At 37.3% G+C, this 6000-nt stretch overlaps 1 long non-coding RNA gene across 1 annotated transcript in view; it reads right to left on the reverse strand.

The window, feature by feature from the left end:
- The window catches only part of LOC115906857, a 40379-nt gene extending 35328 nt beyond the window's left edge, over nt 1-5051 (reverse strand). Inside the window, exon 1 of the long non-coding RNA XR_004060958.1 lies at nt 4981-5051. This is a non-coding gene — a long non-coding RNA (uncharacterized LOC115906857). The remainder of the gene's footprint in view (nt 1-4980) is intronic.
- Between the last annotated feature and the right edge of the window lie 949 nt (nt 5052-6000).

Raw genomic sequence — 6000 nt, forward strand, 5'->3', positions numbered from 1 at the left:
AAATCCCCCAAACAAGCAAACAAAACCCAGTCAAAATCAGAATGACAGGCTACTAACACAATCTTTGGAATTAAAAATAATTCCAAAAGCTTACTCCTAGAACATACCATTGAAACGTCACAAAAGAGAATGCCAAAAGCCAAAGACTACTTACAGATAATGAAAAGCAGAAGAAAAATCCCAAACAGTCAGAACACCGAGGTGTTTAACCACTTGCTTACTGAACAGCTCCATCAAATCAGACAGGACTTTTCTGTGCTCAGGTTTTTTCTCTCAGATATATTAATGGCTTTCTTGGGAGAGACCATAAAGCTTAGTACTACCTTCAGTAAGTTATATATGGCTTTGGAACTTGGAAATAATAATCTAATAGATGAAAAAAATACTAGTAATTGGTTTTTGTTGTTTTCATAATCATACTAAGCCATTTTACAAAATGTCAGCATATGTTCACATGAGTAATGATGTAGCTTGACTAGCCATAGAAACGGTACTCTTGCCTGTGAAATTCTTACTTGCAAAATGGACATAAGAAAAAAAAGGCCAAATCTTCCTTCATAATTGCAAATTATTTTTCCAGCTTATCTCTAAATATCAAAATCTGTAACAGCAAAACACAAAGTTTAACTTACATAAACTCTATGCCAAAAAAAAAAAGCACAAAAAAACCCCAAAAAATGGCACTCAAACCCCAACTTCAATCAGGTTTAGCTGTTTTCTTGTTCTTTTTCAGCTTTCCAGTGGCAAAGATACTGGGGTTCATGCTGTATTCCATTGTTTGTGTCCTTGTAATTCTTTCTCTAACAGACTTAAAGTATGCCCTTCTCCATAGCTAAGGTCCTGGCTCTCCAAAAATGGCATCAGCTTGATAGTTTGCTTGTTTTTACTTCCTTTCTCACTCCTTTCATTAGCCCACTTGCTTGAGATAGTAGATATCTTCCCTTTATTTCTCACTCCTTTTCCACTTCCTATGTTTGCAATTCCTCTTATAATCAGCAGGTTGATATTTTCAGACATAAGAGGTGAAAGGCTTTACAAGCTTTACGGGCTCCATTTCTCTGCTGTCAAGTACACTTCCCAAATCTAAACAGGACATAGATATAGCAATCTATGACTCCAAAGTCTGAGCATCACAGTGAAGGGAGCAGAATATGTGTTAGGTAAACACATTATCAGAAGACAAGAATCAAGTGGAAAGAAAGGAACAGACATAAATATTCAGTTAATGCTCAACTGAGATTCTTCAGTGCTGTTTTTTACTCTGTGGTACATGAACGGGTGTAGTTTACCAAATCCTTCCTCCATAAGTCAAGTGGCATGCAGATCAGCATTCCATTGAGACATACATATGGAAGTGAAAAACATGTCATTTTTCCACTGCAAGTGGAAAAGCAGTAAGGAAAACTGTTAGAAAGCTGGCAGCTATAAAATAATTTGTTTCAATTTATTTTGCAAAGACTACCTTATTCACTGACACACAAGTGGATCAGATTCTACTTTGCATCTAGCATGGTCTTATTGTTCAAAGTATCTATTGAAATTACTAGATAGCATATTGCAATACATGCCTATGATTCTAGCATTCCATCAAAAAAGACTTTACAAAAATCATTGGAGTTCTGTTAAGTAAAATATTAAAAGTAAGTGTTTCACAAATTTAAGTACTGCCTTTTTACTAAGTCCTGGGAAGTTATTATCAGAGGAACTCCCTCCTGCACCTGTATATTATTCAGAAATAGTAAAAAGTACTTTTAAAATTTTGAATTAAATACCATCTTTGGACATAGCCTGCAAAAGTAAGAATTCTTACCAAGTGTCACTGGCCACCTTTTCTGAAACAATCGGTCCAGATGATCTCTTTGTTTATCAGGCAATACTAAGATAGAAACATGAAACTAATTGATTTAGAGAGAGTTGTGTCTGAAGGAGAAGACACATTATTTACCTTTTATTGCCTTGTCACCTCTAAAATGAGACGAAACGCTTGCAGATAATGATGCCTTAGGTTTCAGCTTTTATATTTCTCAGCTTCTGTACTGCTTTAGTGTATAGTTCAGAGTTTCATATTAAGGGATGGTAAGCTCTCTTCACAGAGTAGCTAGACAAGACAATTCCTTTCCTAGCTTGAGACCAAGGACAACCACCCAAATTTCAGGCCCAAGAGCATAAACAACATGGACTGAAGAGAGAAAAACAAGAAGGATGGGACTTCATAACCTAAAGCTATAATTCGACAATTAACTCCAATATGCTAATGGACCAGAACTTATAAAAGTGAGAGACCTTGTTGCTGGTGGTCCATTTTTTTGTGATCATTTTGGGTTCATCTTGGATGTAGCTCTGGCTTGGCTCTTGGGCCCAAGGTGTATCCATTGAGGCCTTCTAATAAATTCCTACTTTATTCTTTAACTCCATCCAGCCTCTGTTCTAGGTCAGCCTTGGTATGGCATCAGTAAGAATGCATGAATACACATTTTGCTTTTGAGGGGTTTTTTGTGCTCTTAAGCATTGTACTAACAAGCAACCTTTTGAAGAAATGAACACTGGAAAAATTTCAGGAGTTTGCGTGCGTGTTCTAAATTAACATTTAGGAGCAAATTAGTTTTTGTAATTTATTTGAAGCATTTCTATTTTGAGCACAAAGACAGCAAAACTGAAAATTAACATGGGACATGTAAACTGAAGAGAAGTATTATCCAAAATATTAAATATGTTATTTATGCAAAATACAATAGGATCAAGCTATAAATCAATCAAAGCCTTAACTTCATTAAATTTTTTTTGTTATATTTCACTTGCTGAAGGCTTTCTTGTAGCAAAGGCTCCTGCTGCAAGTTCCCTCTTCTTGTTCTGAATTTTCAGGATATTTTCTTCTACTGAATCCTTCACAAGAAACCAAAAAAAAAAACCAAAAAAAACAAAACACCCACCCAAAGCACTGAAATAAAGATGTTATTTTTCTCTAAATAAAAGTTTGAGATGAGAAGTTTAGGTATTCTGGGAAAAATGCTAGAGGGCTGAGTATCCTAAGTACAGTTGCATTATTTAGTTATTAATTTGTAAACACAGAGAAAAGGGTTGTAAAGCAGTTGGAGGAAAAGATGAGGTCTTTTAATTTTTCTGTGCTTTTTTTGTTTGAAACATTTATTGGAAGGATATCTATATCTTCTTTGCTACTTTTATTAGAAGAGAACTTGGCTTCAATTTTTGAAGTAGTATTTTTGTGATGGAATATTAATGAGGCAGGCTAGCTGCTCTTCCACAGCTAAACAAGCTGCTATGACAATGACAAAAGCATTCTACATACCTTCAAGATAATGAACTGTAATAGCCAGGCTAACCAACAGCTATACTACCCCATCTGAGTCACTCCAAATAGCTCGAGACATTTAATTTCTAATATTAAAATCTTACAATCCAAAGCACACTTCAACAGTCACTCTACAATTTAGTTTTACTGGTGAGACTGTGATGGCACAATTATTTTTAAAATACTGTAAAGCTTCTTGGAAAAGAATTATTTATTCACAACCAGAAAACTGTTGGGATTATCTTTTAACTGACCTTAGTAATAACAGCACTATGCTTCTGACCCAGCATATGACACCTGTCAAAACGCTGGTCTTCTGCAGTGGGATTCCAAGCTATTAGTAGCAGAAATGAATAAGTTAAATAACCTCCCTTCAAAACATAGTAGTATGCAGATGGCATCAAAAAGCAGAAATTGTACCATCAACATCATCTTCAACAAATACTGCCTGCAGGTGAATTACTCCCTGCCTAATACTCTTTAAGTATTCCACTATAAAGAAAGATTTTAGAACTTCTGGTTAATTGTTCATAACAAGCAGGAACTTCAGGTAAATGCTTTAAAAACAGAGTTTGTCAGGAATCTAGGAGACATCAAAACAATCCTGTTACTTTAATTCTGAAACAAACACTGCACACACTAACTGCTTCAGTACCTGATGGCAAAATCTAAATCAGCTGGACACAGGCAGTTACTTAACAGTAAAGTGGACTGTTAAGAAAGCCCACGTATGCTTTCATTAGTATATACAATAATCACCATGTTAGATAAACAAGAAATTTTGCCGAACACAAAATGATAGTGTAGCTGTTACTACTTATACTTTTGATGTAACATTAAATGTGAGGATCTGTGAAATGCCAGGACTGTGCTCTGCATTTTCCCAGCACGTTTCATCTGTCTACAGGTACAGTACTACTAGTTCTCAGAAGAGAGATACTTAAATCTACATCAACTCAAATAATGTTCTGTCTCTTATAAGCAAGTCTCGTGCAATGGGCTCGCCTTGTCATGTCACCCACATACTGCAGGTTGTCTAAGAATTCTTCTTAATGACTTGTTTTAGATTCTAAGAACCTCTGATGCCTACACACACTCAGAGACATCAAGCTGCAAAATAAGATAAGAGCCAAACAGATCTTGTTTCTCCAACCTATGGTAGTAAGCAAAAGAGCAACAAATAATGTATTTGTCACTGCAAGATGAACATTCCTGGCAAGCTATATACGGCAAACTGTTCTATTATTAATCTCACCATATGAGAACAACATGATGTCTGGAGGAAAGACCTAGCCCAAACATGCAGAAGTATGTTCCATTCTATTTCTGCTGTAGTCAAGAAAGACTGAAGTGTACCACTTTCACTCTTCTCTCATCAGTCCAGCACAGAAAAAGTGAATTACAGTACTTCCGTACCTTTCTGCAGTATCATCTCATACAAAGGATACTGTATTTTACATTGGAAAATATTAAAAACACCTCAGCCCTAGAGAAACATCTGTATGCTTGTGATACTCTCACATTAAAGGTTCATATTTCTTCCTAAAGGTGAGAATTCTACATCTATGATTGTATTTAAAAAAAAAACCAATTATAAAAGAGGGGGGGAGGGAGAAAGTTTGGCTGGCTGTATGTTGCAGCTAGGCACTTAGCAGGAATTCAGTTATTACCTCTGATGGAGAAACTTTAGGTGAGGTGAAAATGAAAAGGAGACGGATTCTGCGGAGGGTTTAATCCAGAGTTTTATTCCAGGGTCACCGATCTCTGAATCTTGGCAACAGCTCCACAGAATACCGACCGCATGGTCCCGTGTCTTTTTAAGCACGGGGAAAGGGGGGAAGGGGTAGGTGAGCCACCAACCAGGTGGGAGGGGGGAAGGCTCAGGGGACAATGACACCTGGACGGGCCAATGACCCCAGAGCTAAGGGGCATCTTTTGAACTTCTGCCAATCACACGACGCCCTTGCTGGAATGTTAAGCTTGACGGACAGCACTTAGCAGGGGGCAAAGGGGGAGGGGAAAGGAGAGGTATTGGCACACCTGGAAAACTGGGATAGCTGAAAGAGGATATTGCTTCACACTGCAACAAGAAAGTAATCTAGTTGGATAACTATTCCTCCCTTGCACTGTGGTATTATACCTCTCAAAGAAGGAATACAGCTCTCCAAGCTACAGTTCTACAATAAATCCACAGAATTTGAAAAACTGATTACTCCACTGGTATTTCTGCTTCTTAAATCCTATTACTGCTGCTAGTGCACTTCAAGGAATGCTAATGCATGAATGACTCTCATTTGGCACTGTTTATTCAAAAGTGAGATCATGAAGAAGGGATCATGAGGGCCCACTGCTCCTCCATCAAACATAAGCAGTCAACCACTGCCACCTGGGATGGTTACCATCACAGGACGGCTACCAGCACCATGAGAAGTCGCTGTTCAGTGATCTATAAAGGCAGCAATTATATTTGGCCCTGGGTTGTTAGATATACCTAGACTGTAGATGACTTGGTGTTAGCAATGCTTAGCTTATTTTCTTACAACTGCTTGCCGCAATACGATGAATTCATTATACCTCATTCATTATCTTCACAGAAGATTAAAATTATTTTGCAGTTTCTACAAGTATTCAGAGAATTGTTGAAAATAAAACAGTCAGACTTGATGGCATTATGGTAGTGTAGGTCCCTT

This window comes from Camarhynchus parvulus, chromosome 9 (genome assembly GCF_901933205.1).
Source record: "Camarhynchus parvulus chromosome 9, STF_HiC, whole genome shotgun sequence".
In the NCBI taxonomy this organism is placed as follows: Eukaryota; Metazoa; Chordata; class Aves; order Passeriformes; family Thraupidae; genus Camarhynchus; species Camarhynchus parvulus.